At 32.2% G+C, this 18,958-nt stretch overlaps 1 long non-coding RNA gene across 1 annotated transcript; it reads right to left on the reverse strand.

The window, feature by feature from the left end:
• Window positions 1-15,677: 15,677 nt before the first annotated feature.
• LOC126892211 (uncharacterized) lies at window positions 15,678-16,679 on the reverse strand. The gene is made up of 2 exons (XR_007700725.1): window positions 16,323-16,679; window positions 15,678-16,266 (listed from the first exon to the last, which is right to left on the reverse strand). It is a non-coding gene; the product is annotated as an uncharacterized LOC126892211 (long non-coding RNA).
• Between the last annotated feature and the right edge of the window lie 2,279 nt (window positions 16,680-18,958).

Genomic DNA, 18,958 nt, shown 5'->3' on the forward strand with positions numbered 1-18,958 from the left:
CCATTTTGCAATTCCTTGTTAATTTCCAATTGTTGGACTTTTCCCCAGAAATAATTCAAAAATTTTTGTTCAAATTGTTGCCAACTGTCAAATTCTTCTTCTTTGCAATCGAACCATAGGCTTGCTTCATATTTTAGATGGTTTCTGATAGTTTCTTTTGCTGTTTCGAAATTTCCGATGTGCTGTATTTTCTTTTTCAGGCTATTTATGAACGGCACTGGGTGTAATCTTCTTACATCCCCGCCAAACCTTATCTTCACGTCATCTGTGCTATGTATAACCATTTCTCTTCTTTCTCCTACATTTTGTTGAATATTGATTTCTGCAATCTTTCTTTCCATTTCTTCTCTGATTGCTTGAATAGCGTTTTCAAACTTGTTTTCGAAATTTTCTATTTCCTTTTTCTGGCAATTCGTTATCTCCTTTATTTTATTTTGAATTTTCATTTCTTGTTCTTTCATCTCGTTTTTCATTGTTGTCAAACATCCTTTTACTTCCTTTTCATACTTTCCTATGCGTTCCTCCATTTTCTTGTTGTTCTCTTCTATCGCTTGTTTCATTTTTTGTTGTGTTTCATCCATTTTTTGATCCAATTTTTGTTGTGTTTCATCCATTTTTTGTTGTGTTTCATCCATTTTTTGATGTGTTTCTCTTTGATTGTCATCCAGTTTTTGTTGTGTTTCATCCATTTTCTGTTCCATTCTTTGTGACTGGAGTTGCATCATTTGTAATAATTTATCTATTCCTGATAATTCTTGCTGTTCTGATGCCATGATTGTCGTGTCTAAAATATCTTCTTGGTCTGAATGTTCTTTTTGTTTTTTATTGTCTTTGCTTTGGCTTCTTGTCACAGACATTTGTTTTCAAGAAATACTGTCCCCGCCAAATATGAAATTTTACTAGTATGTTACCAAGACGACTTTTTCTCACCCAAATATTATAAATTGTCAATAAATATATGAAATGTAAATATCGTAAAAATAAAATATTAAATCAGTTATGTAAAATTTGTACCTAAAGAGATCTAAAATTTTATGTTATCAAATGCAAGTATCTCACTTTTTACCACAGGCATATAAATTTTCAAATACCGGCTTTACTCTTTCTATCCTTCAAATTTGCCACTAGAAATACTTTTCAATGCTTTCCACGTTGGACGACAGTTGATGTGATCTTGATTATTGATATGAGATAATATTCTTATATGTCATTTAATTTAATCAATGCATTAATAATAATCTAATTAATTTACCAGATCACATATCAATATGTTTTCAATCTCAGGGCTTTTTATAAAATTAATTACTTACTTACGTGGCTTCTAAGTATTTCTCAATGGTTCCTAATCGGGATAGGAAATAAAAGAGTAAAATAATACACACATATGGGTTACAATTATAATCAAAATATTGTTTATTTTACTTAAATGGCAATCACTGCTTAATATTTGCTAGATCTTATTATTCTTAAACATAACATTTACAAATGGGAATCTTATTTCCTTTTGGTTTCCAATTGAAAGTTTTTATTAACATTTAACTATTAGGATTTATTAGCAACAATTCTATTTAAGTTTGATGAAGCTTTTCTGATATTATTTATTATGTTCTTCTACTTTAAATGTGGTATTTAATACGAAAAACCCATACATTCATGTCCAAACAAATGAGACTGACCTTTTTCTGGTGAACTGAGAATGTCTTCACACAAGACCCGTTTCCTGCTATCCTTGGCTGCGATCAAAACCTCGTCCTGGCTTCCAGTAATGTTCTCCTTTGAAAACTAGCTCGTATAGCTCCCGTTCCTGCTTCTGTCGTGATGCCGTGTTTCTACCTTTTTCGAAACTTCAATCAGCTACCGGGACACTCTTGGCTCAAGGAGGTTCTTTACTCTCGACCTGGCCTACCTCTCGTTCCACGATAGATACTCCACACTCACGGAACTATACCGGCTTTCTCACTCTCCGTACACTACCGTCTACTACTGGACTTCACCTATCGACAGCTCAAAACATTCTGATCTATCTTTTTCATTCACTCCCATACTTTCTAAATATCCCTTCCAGATTCACAAATCAACCTTCCACCACCAACTCTCATTCGCAGTATTCCTCAAAACCAATTTTTAATCTTTCTAAATATGCTTAATGGATTTCAAAAAAAAATAGTTAATTCCCATTCTAAAATTACTTTCTACTATTTACAAAATTTAATGACCTATTATCTACTTCAACTGAGTCTTATTTAGCATAGGCTAATGATCGAACCTTCCGCGAACAACGATAATGACCTATTCTCTATTTCAACTGAGTCTTATTTAGCATAGGCTAATGATCGAACCTTCCGCGAACAACGATAATGGTACGCGACATTCACTTTGTTTATTCTCGGCGCATTGTCCCGAGTCCCGTAAGCTTCCTCTAATCACTTCTTAAAATTAAATATAACAATTTGTTGTATACAGGTTGTTCTAAATTTATTATGCCCGTGGTTGAGAAAATTGAAAATATTTTATATTAAATTGAATTCTGCTTATAATTATCACAATTTAATTTTCAGATCAAATAGAAATATAACAATATATATAAAATTGGGGTTGAAGTTTATTGGGTATCCAGCTGAATAAAACCAAGTGGTACTCTGTTTAACAAAACGTTATATTTCGCTGATTTTCATCAGCATCATCAGACGAAAGCTACAATATTTAAAAAAATGGTACAATTTTAGAGTATGGTTTTTTACTATTTTTATCTTACCTAATTGAGGTTGATGGTAGTAAGATATTTAGATGACATCGAGATACTGCAATTTTGATAAAATGTTTGTTAAATTTAGTTAATTATGTAATAGGATTAATTGAAATTAGTTTTAAATTGACAAGAATGAAAATTTTATTTGAAGTTGATTAATGTCAATCAGGTGAAGTACTAGACATATTAAATAATGAATGTTATTAAGTGTTTTATGTGGGAAAATAGTTTAGTTATATATCGCTAATATCATAAAGGTTTATTTAATTGAAATTTAACATATCGGTTGTCTTTTAGTTTAAAAATTTAATATTATTTTTTATTATGCTAATTATATAAACTGCGCGTCATAGAAAACGGGCACCCTAAAAAATGGGTCATTTTTGATGTCGCGTATCTCCTAAACCTGTTGTCCGATTTAAGTGATTTTTTGAATATGTTATAGCCTTATTCTTTGTCAATATCACGGTAATAATATTTTTGCCAAACAGGTAAATTTTCATTGTATACCGGGTGTACGAATCAAACTGTGTTTTTTTCTCAAAGTTCGCAACACCCTGTGGAATATTCTAGCATTTATAAAATACTAAAATTAAAACCCAATTATAGCCTCAGGTTTTCTTAACATTCTGTTTTTTGATTCATTCGCTTATGTTGGATAATACAAAAGTTATGTACTTTAACAACTAGTCATGTTCTTCATCAGTATAGGTTGTTTGTAAATAGGTTCACAAACTTTAAGGGGCAATTCTGCATGAAAAAATAATGACCGTTTTCTTTATAAACTTATGTCCGCAAATGCTTTGTTTACGAGATACGGGATGTTGAATTTCTTTTACAAACTGACGATTTATTTTATTGTCCAAAAACCGGTTAAGATATGCAAATGAAATTTGGTAGGTTTTAAGAGACAGTTATTACAAATTTTTTGACTTACAATTAAGAATTTTATATTGACTATTGGCATGCATACGGGTAATATGACCGATCATATTACCCGTATGCACGCCAATGGTGAATATAAAATTCTTAGTTGTATGTCAAAAAATGCGCAATAACTACGTCTTAAAACCCACTAAATTTCATTTGCATATCTCAACCGGTTTTAAAGCAATAAATAATTCGTCAGTTTGTAAGAAAAAATTCAACATTCCGTATCTCGGAAACGAAGCATTTGTGGACATAAGGCGCAGTCTCTCTTATGCGATTGTCGCATGCGTTCGACGCAAGCAGCAGTCGCAAGCAATTAACGCAGTGGTTGGGGTGGTCTCTCTTGTGCGTTTAGACGCATCAGTTAAAACAGCTGATGAAAAGCGGGAATTTAAAAAAAATAATAGGTTAGGTTATATATTATCTAATAGCACCGATAACAGTAACATTGCTTCATAGTAATTTATAATAATATTGATACATAATAATTTATAATTATAGTAATACTTAGTAATTAATAATAATAGGAATATTTAGTAATTTATAATAATAGTAATACTTAGTAATTAATAATATTCATTAGTCATTTATAATAATAGTAATATTTAGTAATTTATAATTAGTAGGTAGTAGTAATTAGTAGTAAGTAGTAATTAATTTAGTGATAATAATAATATCGTATGGCATTTTTGCCGGGGAGATCCTTTCGGATAGTTCCAGCGCCAATTACATCGTTAACCCTGTTTCAAGTAACTAGTGTCGATGTACACTAGCCCAGGGGGACCGACGGCTTAACGTACTCTCCGAGGCACGGTGAGACGGCTCGTGTCATTATTGGAAATGAAAATGGTTTGTCTTTGGCAGGGATCGAACCCACGTCTACTGGCGTATGAGGCCAGCGTTTATACCGTTACCCACTGCCGCTCACAGTGATAATAATAATGGAGCATCTACAGAGACAGGTTTATCTTCACATATTAAAAGAGCAAGAATTGGAGGAGAACATTTTAAAAATGATGCTCTCAGATGAAGGTAAACCAAAAAAGAGTAAAACTGATGACATATATGTGAATAGGGTTAAAGAAGGATACCAAACCAATTTAATAAGTAAATATATGGTTGATAATGAGACCAAGTTTCATAGTTTCTTTCGCGTGACGAAGAACCAGTTCCAGTTCTTGTTATGTGTTATCAAGGAAGACATAACGAAATCTCCTACAAGAATGGTAAAAAGAGAGTGATAACACCAGAAGAAAAACTTGGTGTCACATTAATGGTTAGTACAAAATGTTTATTCTCTGTGCAATTATGAAAACAACAGCATTGCTTATTTATATCTGGAAATTACATATTATTAAAATATTAATTAATAAAGCTTCTTAACCTCGAACCTCGTTATCATAAGTTGGTAAACAACAAACTTTTAAATTCTATGTCAAATTTTTTGTTGTTTTATGAAATGGACGCATGCAGTCACTGCAAAGCACTGCTATCATCACCAGTCGATGCAGCAGGCGCATGCGATTCCTCGCGTCGGACGCACAAGACAGACCGGCCGTATAAAGTTTACATTTGAGTAGTGCACAGAACATCGCTTGCGACTGCTGCTTGCGTCAAACGCATGCGACAATCGCATAAGAGAGACTGCGCCTATACGATTATAAAGCAAACTGTCATTATTTTTAAATGCAGAACTACCCATTAAAGTTTGTCGCACTTGTTTAGGAACACCCTGTACTTAAAAAGAACACGGCTAGTTGTTAAAGTACCTAACTTTTGTATTGTTCAACGTAAGCGAATGAATAAAAAAACAGAATGTTAAGAAAACCAGAGGCTATAATTGGGTTTTAATTTCAGTATTTTATAAATGCTAGGATATTCCACAGGGTGTTGCGAACTTTGAAAAAAAAAACACAGTTTGATTCGTACACCCGGTATACAATAAAAATTTAAGTGTTAAGCAAAAATATTACTACAGGGATATTGACAAAGAATAAGGCTATAACATATTCAAAAAATCACTTAAATCGGACAACAGGTTTAGGAGATACGCGACCTCAAAAATTAGCCATTTTTTAGGGTGCCCGTTTTCTATGACGCGCAGTTTATTAAAAATGTGTTATAAATTTGATGTTATTTTTCTAATTGTAATAAATAAGCATAAATTTCACTTAGATGTTCGACGTCTGATTTCTTATTTATTAAGTTATTTGTTTGACTGATAAATGCCATCTCGAGGAATAGTCTTTTGTTAAGATTATTTTCTATTGCAAGTATTTTTGTTTCGTTGTAGTTCATTATATGTTGTTCATCATGTACGTGTTTTGCAAGGGAACATCTATCAGGGTATAATCTACTGTCACTTTTGTGTGAAGTTATACGGCTTTTTAGGTGTCTAGACGATTGGCCGATGTATTGTTTATTACAACTTCCACAAGGAATACTCTCAGTGGCGACGCGTGACTTTTTCTAAAGTGTTACCAAAACCAGATATATATATATATATATATATATATATATATATATATATATATATATATATGTATATATATATATATATATATATATATATATATATATAAAATATTTGATTTATTATCGACCGTATATTGTTTAAATAAAATTTTGGTATTTTTTTCGGGTTCTGTCGGTCAGGAATTAAAACAATACTATTTTTTTGTCACTTAATATTTCGTCAACTGATTGTTGACTTCATCAGAAGTGCACTACAAATTTACAAGAAACAAAGGTATAAGCAACATAAGAAAAATTATATAAAACACTACTTACAATGTGGAATTGTTGACAAATAAACAAACAAACATTGGTCACACACTCTTACAATTAGACTAACATTTTTAAAATGAAACAAATTAAATATAGGTAAAATGATAAAAACGATAAAAAATGTACATTAATGACTAGTTTATGTGTATAGATAAAATAAGTATAATTGGTAAATGTTGTATCAATAATTTTAATTAAATAGATTGCAGAATATTGCAGTATATATTGCTGAGTTGGTTGGTGTCAGCCTTATAATTAATTACATTTTTTGTTTTTGTGATGTAACACATTTCGAGAAATAGCCTGTTTTTATAGTGTTGTACTGTTTGTAGTATTTCAACATTGGTATAGTCAAACTGATGACCTGTGTTGATGCAGTGATCGACTACAGCGCATGTATTTTTATATTTCTGGCAGTCACTTTTGTGTTGAGTAATACGTTGTTTCAGCCATTGGCTTGTTTGTCCAATATAGCAACCGTCGCAGCCTAAACGCGGTAGTTTATAGATCGTGTTGGTTGTGTACATAGTTGGTGTATGATCTTTTACACGAGAGAATAAACTTTTGTTATTAATACAGCTGTACTTACCAATTCTGATGTTGGAATGTGGTTTAAAAAGAGCCGTAATTTTGTTCGTGAGGTTTTCAATAAAGGGTAATCTTCTGTATTTAAAATCTTGTGGAGCATCTCTATCCAATTGTCCATCATAATATTCCGAGTTGTAAATCAGTTGTTTTAGTATAGACCTAGGGTAACCGTTGTTGATAAATATGTCAAGTAGTTTGCGTTTATTTTTACTTAGGAACTGGTCATCACATATATGTAGTATTCTATTTATCATAGCAAGAACTGTACTATATTTCTGGTTTTTGGGGTGGTTGGATGAAAAATTTAAAAATCTTCCTGATGCAGTAGGTTTTTGATACCAATCTAGGATGACGTGATTGTCTTCCGTACGAATTACTTTTGTGTCCAAGAAGGGTACGCTGTTATTAGTTTCTCTTTCAGCAGTGAATTGTATCTTACTATTGAAAGAATTGAAAGTGTTTAAGATGGTGTCGACCTGATTAATTGGTACGGAACAGAAGATGTCATCGACATATTTATATAGGAAAGGCAGTGTGAATGGAAGGTTGATTATGGTGTTTTCTATTAAATAGACATATACATCAAATAGACAATAGGAAACACCATAATCAACCTTCCATTCACACTGCCTTTCCTATATAAATATGTCGATGACATCATCTGTTCCGTACCAATTAATCAGGTCGACACCATCTTAAACACTTTCAATTCTTTCAATAGTAAGATACAATTCACTGCTGAAAGAGAAACTAATAACAGCGTACCCTTCTTGGACACAAAAGTAATTCGTACGGAAGACAATCACGTCATCCTAGATTGGTATCAAAAACCTACTGCATCAGGAAGATTTTTAAATTTTTCATCCAACCACCCCAAAAACCAGAAATATAGTACAGTTCTTGCTATGATAAATAGAATACTACATATATGTGATGACCAGTTCCTAAGTAAAAATAAACGCAAACTACTTGACATATTTATCAACAACGGTTACCCGAGGTCTATACTACAACTGATTTACAACTCGGAATATTATGATGGACAATTGGATAGAGATGCTCCACAAGATTTTAAATACAGAAGATTACCCTTTATTGAAAACCTCACGAACAAAATTACGGCTCTTTTTAAACCACATTCCAACATCAGAATTGGTAAGTACAGCTGTATTAATAACAAAAGTTTATTCTCTCGTGTAAAAGATCATACACCAACTATGTACACAACCAACACGATCTATAAACTACCGTGTTTAGGTTGCGACGGTTGCTATATTGGACAAACAAGCCAATGGCTGAAACAACGTATTACTCAACACAAAAGTGACTGCCAGAAATATAAAAATACATGCGCTGTAGTCGATCACTGCATCAACACAGGTCATCAGTTTGACTATACCAATGTTGAAATACTACAAACAGTACAACACTATAAAAACAGGCTATTTCTCGAAATGTGTTACATCACAAAAACAAAAAATGTAATTAATTATAAGGCTGACACCAACCAACTCAGCAATATATACTGCAATATTCTGCAATCTATTTAATTAAAATTATTGATACAACATTTACCAATTATACTTATTTTATCTATACACATAAACTAGTCATTAATGTACATTTTTTATCGTTTTTATCATTTTACCTATATTTAATTTGTTTCATTTTAAAAATGTTAGTCTAATTGTAAGAGTGTGTGACCAATGTTTGTTTGTTTATTTGTCAACAATTCCACATTGTAAGTAGTGTTTTATATAATTTTTCTTATGTTGCTTATACCTTTGTTTCTTGTAAATTTGTAGTGCACTTTTGATGAAGTCAACAATCAGTTGACGAAATATTAAGTGACAAAAAAATAGAATTGTTTTAATTCCTGACCGACAGAACCCGAAAAAATACCAAAATTTTATTTATATATATATATATATATATATATATATATATATATATATAATGTATTTTATAAATATTTTTATATATACAGTGTTCCCATACATCAAAGTTTGTCCGACTAGACACCGTGAATTTTCAGCTTGCTATTAATCAACTTTTTTTTGGTACGCGCGATCCAGGTCTATTATTAAAATAGATGAAATACAGAAATAAAATTAAAAAATTAAAAATTTAAGAAATTATATAAAGTATCTACAAACTAAAAACATATTTGTTGTTTTTAGGTAAAATATGTATTATATATCACCTTTAAACTTTGTTAAAAAATCCAAATTGTATAATTAGTATACTAATCAGTACATTCATTTGTCATTTTTAGCCTAAAATATTAAATAATTTTTATTTTATTGATTATATTAAGGTGACCAATTGTACTCATTTACTGAGTTTTTTACTCTTTTTTCGCAAACCGTACTCTTTTCAAATCCTGTACTCTGAAAGTACTCATTTGTATAATTTTATACTCATTATTGTGAACGGATAGAATGGATAGTGAACTTTAGAGCATTAAATTGTTTCAAATGGACCCTTCTAAACAGTAAAATTGAATGGAAAGAGCTTTCTTCAGCAGTCGAATTTGTAATGAAGGAAGTAAAAGATATTGTTATTAATGACCATTTTCTCTTTGAAGAAATTCGAAGAGTAAATTTATATTTAAATGAAGAAAAATTGAAGAAATGGAACAATGAGAAAATAGAACTTGAAAAAAGATGGGCAGAAACCTTTCTGCATTTTAGAGTAGAACATATCCCACATGAAAATTTAAAAGTTTTAATAGAAATTTGCTTAGGTTGTCCAGACCCTAATTAATGCTGCTGTTGAAAGGATATTTTCACTAGGGAATGATTATTGGAGCAATGAGAAGTCGCAACTTTCTGTAAAAACATTATCTGCCGTCTTAACAGTCAAATTTAATATGCAAAATAAAAGTTGTTCCGATGTGGCTACATTATTATAGGAACATCCTCATTTAGCAAAAAAATGCACTACAAAGAAAAATATGTTTTAAAAAGAAAATAAAGTTTTTATCCTTTTTTCTTCTTTTTTTTTGTTTCGCCTATGAAATACAGTAGACTCCCTCTATAACGAGAAATGAAATGGCGGCCTAATTACCTCGTTATAAGAGGATCTCGTTATATCAGAGAACAGTAATATTGAAATATTTTGATATCTCTTACGTAGTTTATTAGGGGTCGATGGTGAACAATGAGACGTCGCCATCGTAAATTGTAAATTTCCTACAATAATCAATATCGGTCGATATACACAGGAAGAAGTTTATTGCAGGCGGCGAAGCATATTACAGCACTTGCCTCGATAAAATAATAACACAGATGTTAGGAATTTCTATATACAGCCAGTTGGGTTGTTTATTTATAGCCATTACTGCCCTAAAATCAGGTAAAAAACATATTCTTCGGTTTCATTTTTCCTCGTTATAACCAAATGTTCCTCGTTATAGAGGGTTATAGTTCAATAGGAATTTCATTGGACACCTAATGTACCTCGTTATAAGCGAAACCTCGTAATATCCGTGTTCGTTATAGAGAGAGTCCACTGTACTTGCAAAGTGTACTCTTTTTGAACATAAAATAGTTGGTCACCTTAATTATATACACTATAATATACTGTATATACGGTGACCATATAATTTTAAAGAAAAATAAGTACAAAAAAAATGTATTAAGAACGCAAAATGTATCTTGTTATTGGACAAATATAACTTTTTGGCATTAAAAATAAATAAACCATGTAGCTAGACATAAAAAATTATGTCAATTAAACTAAACATAACACATTACATTAACTTTGAAAAAGTTACAAGCCTGTAATTAAGAGTTTTTAGATGAGGGACCTGGAATAGCCTCATCTTCTTCCGGTTTTTTGCATCATTCATATTTTTATGAACTTAAAATTAATTTAAGAAGGTCCGGCTTCGACTGAAGTAAATGAAACATTTCATACAAGTCTCATCAAAATTTGCGTACACCAGCATCGCTGCCTTGAGAGTGGATATGGACATTTGTGACTTTTGCGACGTCCAATAATAATTATTTATTACAGAAAATAAATGTTCGATAGCCGCACTAGTACCCGGAAGACAAAAAATAAATTCGCATAATATTTGTAAGTTTTTCAGTTTGAATTGATCGACACACTTAAAAACTTTAAGCCATCGATCCTGACTATTTTTTTCTTCTCTGTTCCACTCAGCAATTTTTTCACTTGTAGCCACGTCTTTCAAAATTCCCAGTTCGTCAAAGAGTTGATCTTCGTTTAACATGGTTGCCTTGATATACAATTTAAAACCTTCGAGAGAATAACAAACATCGTTTCATGTTATTTCACTTCTTATGCGAGCTCCACACTCTCGCCGAAGTCGATCGAGGTTCAACAAGTACGAGAGTGTAGACGGCCAACTTGTGTAACTTTGCCTCACTTCGTTCTACTTCCATTCTCTGTTGGTCTGGTCAAAGGGATGTTTGTCGGTATCGCACCGCTCTTTGTCGGTATCGCACTTCCTCGAACTTCGGTCAACTTTGGCGAAGTAACTTCGCCGAGAATGTGGAGCCCGCTTTAGATCTATGCTTTTGAATAGTTTAAATTCATGAAAATTTGTACTCCAGTTTTCTAGGTAGGTTACACATTTTGTGTAAAAATGTTTCACTTGCGCAGTGAAGTTTTGTGTGCGACCACCATAATCCTGATGTTTCACACACTTAAAATGTTTTTAAAGATCATTCATAAACGCATTTACCAAAACACTTGATATGGATATCGAAGAAACCCACTTTGAATTTACACTACTAATCCAGAGATGCTTGGATGTGAACAAGGATATGTACGTCCGTTTCATAGATTACAACAAGGCTTTCGATAAAGTCCGCCACAAAGAGCTAATGGACGTCCTCAAAGCAAAACAATTACAATACCATGACCTTTGAATTATAACAAATCTATATTATAAACAGCAGGCACACATACGCATTAACGAACACACATCAGAACAGTTCGAAATTAAAAGAGAAGTGCGACAGGGGTGTGTATTGTCACTACTATTATAAATGCATACTCTGAAGAAATTATGAAAAAAGTTCTTGAGGGAGAAACAGCAGGAATAAAGGTACCTAAATGGAACGCCAATTAACAACATTAGATATGCGGACGACACTATCATAATAGCGGACAACCTCCAAGACCTCCAAAAGCTAATGAGCAAGATAGTTGAGTATGGAGAACAATATGGATTATCAGTAAACATCAAGAAAACTACATTTATGAGGCTATCAAAAACCCAAAATAATGATAAAAGCCTGACAATTAAAGGTAAAACTTTAGAACAAGTTGAAGTCTACAACTATCTTGGCACAATAATTAATCACACAAACGATTACTCCAAAGAAATCAAAGTTCGAATAGAGAAGGCAAGAACCAACTTCAATAAAATAAGAAAGGTAGTTTGTGCAAGAGAACTGAAATAATTAAGACTTGAGAGTTAGGCTGGCAAGGTGTTATATTTTCTCGACTCTACTTTACGGGATAGAAGCATGGTCAATTAACACGTCGACTACTAAAAAGTTGGAAGCATTTGAACTGTGGGTGAAGGTACCTGAAGATAGCATAGACCGAGCCTGTAACAAACAACGAAGTCAGGAGAAGAGTCAACAAAAGAATGTAAATATTGGAAACCATCAAGGCCCAAAAGCTGCAATACCTGGAACAGTATACAAAGAAATTTGTTTAAAAGTAGTAAACGATAAAAATATTCATTTTTTAGAAAAAATAAGTACATTCGCGTGTCCTTAGAAAGGTTTTAAAGTACATTAGGACAATATTTAAAAATAAGTACTGTCCTACTTAAATAAGTACATATGGTCACCGTATGTATAATCAATATTATTATGTGTCATATAATAATGTTGTTGTTAATTAATATATTTCGACAAGTAATTAAAATCGATTAATATGATTTACATATATAGGATAAAAAGGTATAGATATGTTATCAGTAGTAATAACCCAAGGACATTGATAATTGTTCGAAAAAATTTTATAACAGATTTCGAAAGCTTGTTGCTTGGAAACAGACCGACGCCGTAGGCGGAGGTCTGTTGCCTGTAAGCAACAAGCTTGAGAAAGTTGTTAAAAAATTTTTGAGCATTTATCAATGTTCGAGGGTTATTCGGATAGAAAATTTTTTGCTCGTTATGAAAAAAAAATACAGAGCAGAAACAATTTATTTAAATGTGCAATTAACAAAGGAACAATTAGAAAAATTTAATGAAGATCCAGACATGTTAGTTTCTATAACTGATGAAGATGTATTTCCACTACGCATGCTGTTAATAATTTTATTATGATGTTCTTCGTCAGTATTACAACCAAATCGTGACATTTTGAAATATTGGTTGCGTTCATCAAACAGAGAGCTTGGAATCGGATTGCAATCGGATTGGAAGCTCTTTTACTAGTGAACGGTGCGCTGAATTAATCGGATTGGAAGCGCTCGCCATTTTATTCAGCCTTAAATTTGTTATTGTGCTGTGATAGCTGAATCCCGCCAACTTTAAAATTAAGTTCAAAGTAAAATGGACAATTTAATTAAAATTGAATATAAATACAATAATTATTGTATGTAATTTGTTGTAAATATTTGTAGTTCTTATTTTAGTATTATTAATATGTATCCTATATATAGTTATTATCTAAATTAAGTTAGAAATATTTGTGTTTTTTTATTTATATAGTACTAGAAATAACACAATATCTGTATAGTAGGTACCTACCTCATTTATTTTCCAACAATCCAGTTTTTGATTGATTCACAAATCTTATAAAAATTGCTATTGATTGCATACCAACTATTTGTAATTAATATTTACCTACAATAAAATTAAATTTAATATAGGTAGGTAGGTACCTATACAATAATACTCAATATTAGTTATTTTCAATAATATTTCCAATTTTTTATTCTTCTTCACCCACCGTTATTTTATTAATTTCTTTATTTAGCATACCTACTCAATATTGCATTTATCCAGAACATCATTACCTTCTATATTATAAAATTGTGTAAAACACAATGTTCGTTAATCGAATATTTTCTGTATCAAATTTTAATCCTCTAAATTTGCATTTTATTAGTTCAAACCTTTCTACAGCTGACCGAATCTTTAATTTATTATCAAAATTTTCTTGTTCTTGTAGTAAACGTTTATTATTCTGGTAAGATTTCATTAAGTTAATGAGGGAGTATCTAGATATGCCGAATTTTGAATGAGATTTATATTCGCTGGTAAAATGGAATCTGCTCGAGTTAAATAGTTAATAGGCCTGGATCCTGCATACCAAAAGAAAGTTTATTAATAGCAAGCTGAAAATTTGATATTAGCTTAACGGTGTCTAGTCGGAGAAACTGTGATGTTTTAATTTAAAACAAACACTGGAACGGGAAGTTTTAATTGTTGAAAAGGTTTCGACTACAGGATCAGACTACAAAAACGTCTCATGTATTGTGTCGGACAGAACTTCCAACTGATTTGCTACTCTTTCATTAGCATGCAAAATCAGACTGCTATTTATCACCAATATAATTCCTATCCTCTGACATGTTCTATGTGTCGGAATTATTAAAATGCCCAACATAGAGAGAGACATACTTTATTGATACAATGTACCAAAAGGCCATCGACCAAAGTCTTTCAGCCAACTGCCCAACATATTTTTCGGACAAAAATTTTTTCATATATTAAAATACACAAAGTTTGCTATTGAATAAACTTAAAAACAACCTGCTAGTTTTCACAATCATAAACTTGTCAGGATGGCACGTTCCACAATTAAGGCTTCCCCTGTTCCAGTGTTTCTATACATCAAAGTGTGTCCAACTAGACACCGTTAAGCTATTAACAAATTTTCAGCTTGCTATTAATCAACTTTTTTTTGGTATGCGGGATCCAGGCCTAGGTACGAAATTTTTAAAAGTAGACGTTTTAAAAAAAATTTAATTATACAGTTTAAACAGCTTTTTCAAAACTATTTACAATCATATTATTTGTTGTCATTTCATGGAATTAGGCATACTCCAAATTTAATATAAGTACTATGAAAAAAGAACTAGAGGGAGATATAATCTATTTTTTAATAAGATTCTTTGATCACAACCAACTAACTCTTGAGATAAACTGGGAATGCAGTAGACATCCCTTTATGATGCTCATACAGAAGCACATTTCCAAGCAGTCTTACATTACAAAGTTGTTGCTGGCATCCTATAAAGGGAAAAAATAATTATTTTGCATGGTTACGTTATCTTGAAGCTGTATTCGATAAAAAATTCTGAAACGAGAAAGCTCACTTTAATACTTATCCGGGCAAGACATTTTACTTCCATATAAAAGACATGGCGTTTCGGGCCTATTGAGCCCCACTTGCCCGGATAAGGGTTAAAACAGTAAAAGAAAACGCAGCAGCATAAGGTACTGTTGGTTGGGAGCACTCTGAAGACCACCATGTGTTTGTTGTTCTCTGATAATACCATCAATACAGATAGAATTATTTCTACGAGTATGGCTATGTCAAACGAAATAAGGATTGAGAGACCTTTTAGATGCTCTCAGTGAAACAAATGCAATTTTAGAGCCACAACCAAATACTAGGAACACTAACTAAGAAATTCCTCTTATTAAAAAAAGAATGGAGGGACAATTCTTGTTAACAAATTCTGCTTAACAATGGAGGAGGAAGATATATGAAAGGATGTGTTACAATACATTTAGTTTTTATCTAAGCATGAAAATAAATATTAACACATTTGTACTACATTTATTTTCAAACAAACCAGTTTTTTATTGATTCACAAAAATTTTTTATTGATTACGATTTACAAATAACCCATTCGCAGATACGACTATATATGCATGTACTTACAAAGGGAAATTACTGTCTGCATATAAAGATGTGTCCACAAATGTGTTAATACAATATTTACAATAAAATGATATTATAGAATATTTACAATAAAATTAAACTCAATATACACATTGATATTCAAGATTAGTTATTTCCAATTTTTTGTAATTCTATATTATTTGGGTGAAAATCTTATGTCCAGAGCTCTTTGGCAAACCAAACGTATCCCCAGCAACAAATTCTCTGGTTTACTTAGCATCCAAATCATAAACATTAATTTTTTCCAATAGAATTATTCTGTTTTCAAATTGGTGGATATGATCAATACAATTGAATAGTTCCTGGAAATATAACAATATAATATACATGATGTTACTAATTTGTTATACAATTTTACCTGGAAAGTAGTTCTGGACATACGAAAATGTTCTCTAAATTGGATATTGAATTATGGTTTATATATATTTAATTTCATCTCATCCTTCTGGAATAATTTGAGGTAGGTACATCTGCTAAATGTATAACGGCATTTGCTAATTTCGTCCCCAAACAAAAGTTCTTCAAGAATATTATCCATTTTAGTTTAGACAGTTTCAGTTTTATTTAAAATAAAAACAAAACTGTCTAGGTTTAGGTTATAAATTATATAAACAAAGAATAAAAACATAAACAAATGGAACACAGAACACTCTCAATCGAATGTCAAACGTCAGTCGTTCACTAGTAAAAAAACTGTCAGCGTTTCAGCGCAAATTAATCGGATTGCACCACAGCATAGAAAACGCAACAGCAGTGACACACTAGTAGGCGGGAAAAGTTCGCGCACTATTACTGCGCAGATCGTCGGCCATTTTGTGCGTAGTACCAGACAAGGTAGAAAATCGACAGTGTTGCCGATTTGTACATAATTATCAGATTTACGCCCGGTTTCATAAGGTTTGTTCCAACACGACCGAGAACCGTCAGGAAACGGTAACGATCCTGCGCAGTAAAGAAAATCCGTTCCAACAAAAATATGATCGTCATCGGATCGTCCTTCCCACTGTTCCAACAAGAATTGTGATCTTTCGGTGACGGTTTCGTGATGATCATTTCAGTAATCGGGCAAATGCATAATGTGCTGGTTGGACTGACCTGAGCACTAGGATTTAATTCTTTAAATTTTTTGAGCCTTTGATCGACTAAAAGCACACAAGCTGTCACCAACAAAAATGACAAATATATGATTACCGTCATGGGACGATAACTGGGCGATACAATTACGAACATGCGCACAACAAACGGTACAAGCAGTTTCGTGACGGTTTTTGGGCCGTCCAAAAGTTCATGTTGGAACAAACCTATAATCAACTTAAAGTGAACAATTATCTCTGAAACCCACCCATCTATTATTTGCCTACAGGAAACAAATTTCAAAAATTCAAGCCACGTATATAACTTTCGTAATTATTCATGTTTCTACAAAAACAGATTAAACCAAAATATTGCCAGTGGAGGAGTAGCAATTTACGTAGATGAAAAATTCATGAGCACACAGTTAACAGTGACTTCAAATAATATTGAATTAATAGCTATCTCAATAAATATACCTCAAAAGATTTATATATGTAATATGTATATCCCACCAAATCAATCCATATCCCAAGAAGGTTTAATAGCTATTATGGAACAAATTCCTTCACCTAGAATTATCGTCGGAGATCTTAACGGCCACAATCCGATGTGGGGCTCCATAAAACTCAACTCGAAAGGTCGTATTATAGAAGACATAATAACATCCCAAAATCTGAATCTACTTAACGACGGAAGACCAACCAGATTCAACATCCAAAATGGCACAACATCGGCAATTGATATTTCTCTGTGTGACCCAATTTTGTCCACCACATTAACATGGGACGTACTACCCTATTTATACGGTAGTGACCACTACCCCATTATAATTTCTTTAACACATCAGAGCACAATAAATATTGAGTCATCTATCATAAAGTGGAATATTAAAAACGCTGATTGGACTAACTTTACCAAACAAATTGAACAGGACATTAACCAAACCAACTTCACATCATCAAACGACATAGACAAATTTTTAAGTACATTTTTACAAATGATCACTAATGCCGCCATGACATATGTAGGAAAAACAAAAATATTAAAGAAACATAAGCCTCTTCCATGGTGGACACCTGAATGCAGCCAAGCTACGAGAGAGTATAAGAAAGCTTTCAATAAACTAAAGCGTCACAAAACAGACGAAAACACAACGGAATACAAAAAACGACGAGCTGAGGCAAGATACATTCTAAAAAAGAATAGAAAAGAATCCTGGAAAAAATTCATCTCATCTCTAAATACCTCTTCAACAATAAGTACAGTTTGGAGAAACTTAAGAAAAATCTCTGGTAAAAGCCAACCATATAAAATTCCTTTTCTAGCAAAAAATAACAAAATAATTAGAGATAGAAAAGAAATCGTAGATATGTTAGCAGACCAATACGAGTTAAATTCCAGTGATGAAAATTATACTGACGATTTCAAAATGCATAAAAACAACGTAGAAAAAAACATACTGGGATTTGACGAACATGAGATTCACAACCTTAACGTTCCTTTTTCCTTAATAGAACTTGCCGAAGCCTTAAACTCTTCGAAAGATGCAAGCCCGGGACCAGACGGTATTCCCCTAGCATTTCTACTACATCTTCCAGACAATGGGAACAATTTATTATTAGACCTTTATAATTCAATCTGGAGTAACCAGGTTTTCCCTTCAACCTGGTCCGAAGCAATAATACTACCTCTTCTCAAACCTGATAAATCCCGGACATCACCAGAATCATATCGACCAATATCTTTAACCAATATTATATGTAAAGTGCTAGAGAAAATGATAAATAAAAGACTGAGATGGTATTTAGAACAACAAAAACTTCTTATCCCACAGCAAAGCGGATTTAGGCAAAATCGATCCACTGTAGACAACTTAATTGACTTAGAGTCAGGCATACATGAAGCATTTGCAAATAAGCA

This window comes from Diabrotica virgifera, chromosome 9, assembly GCF_917563875.1.
Source record: "Diabrotica virgifera virgifera chromosome 9, PGI_DIABVI_V3a".
Lineage (NCBI taxonomy): Eukaryota > Metazoa > Arthropoda > Insecta > Coleoptera > Chrysomelidae > Diabrotica > Diabrotica virgifera.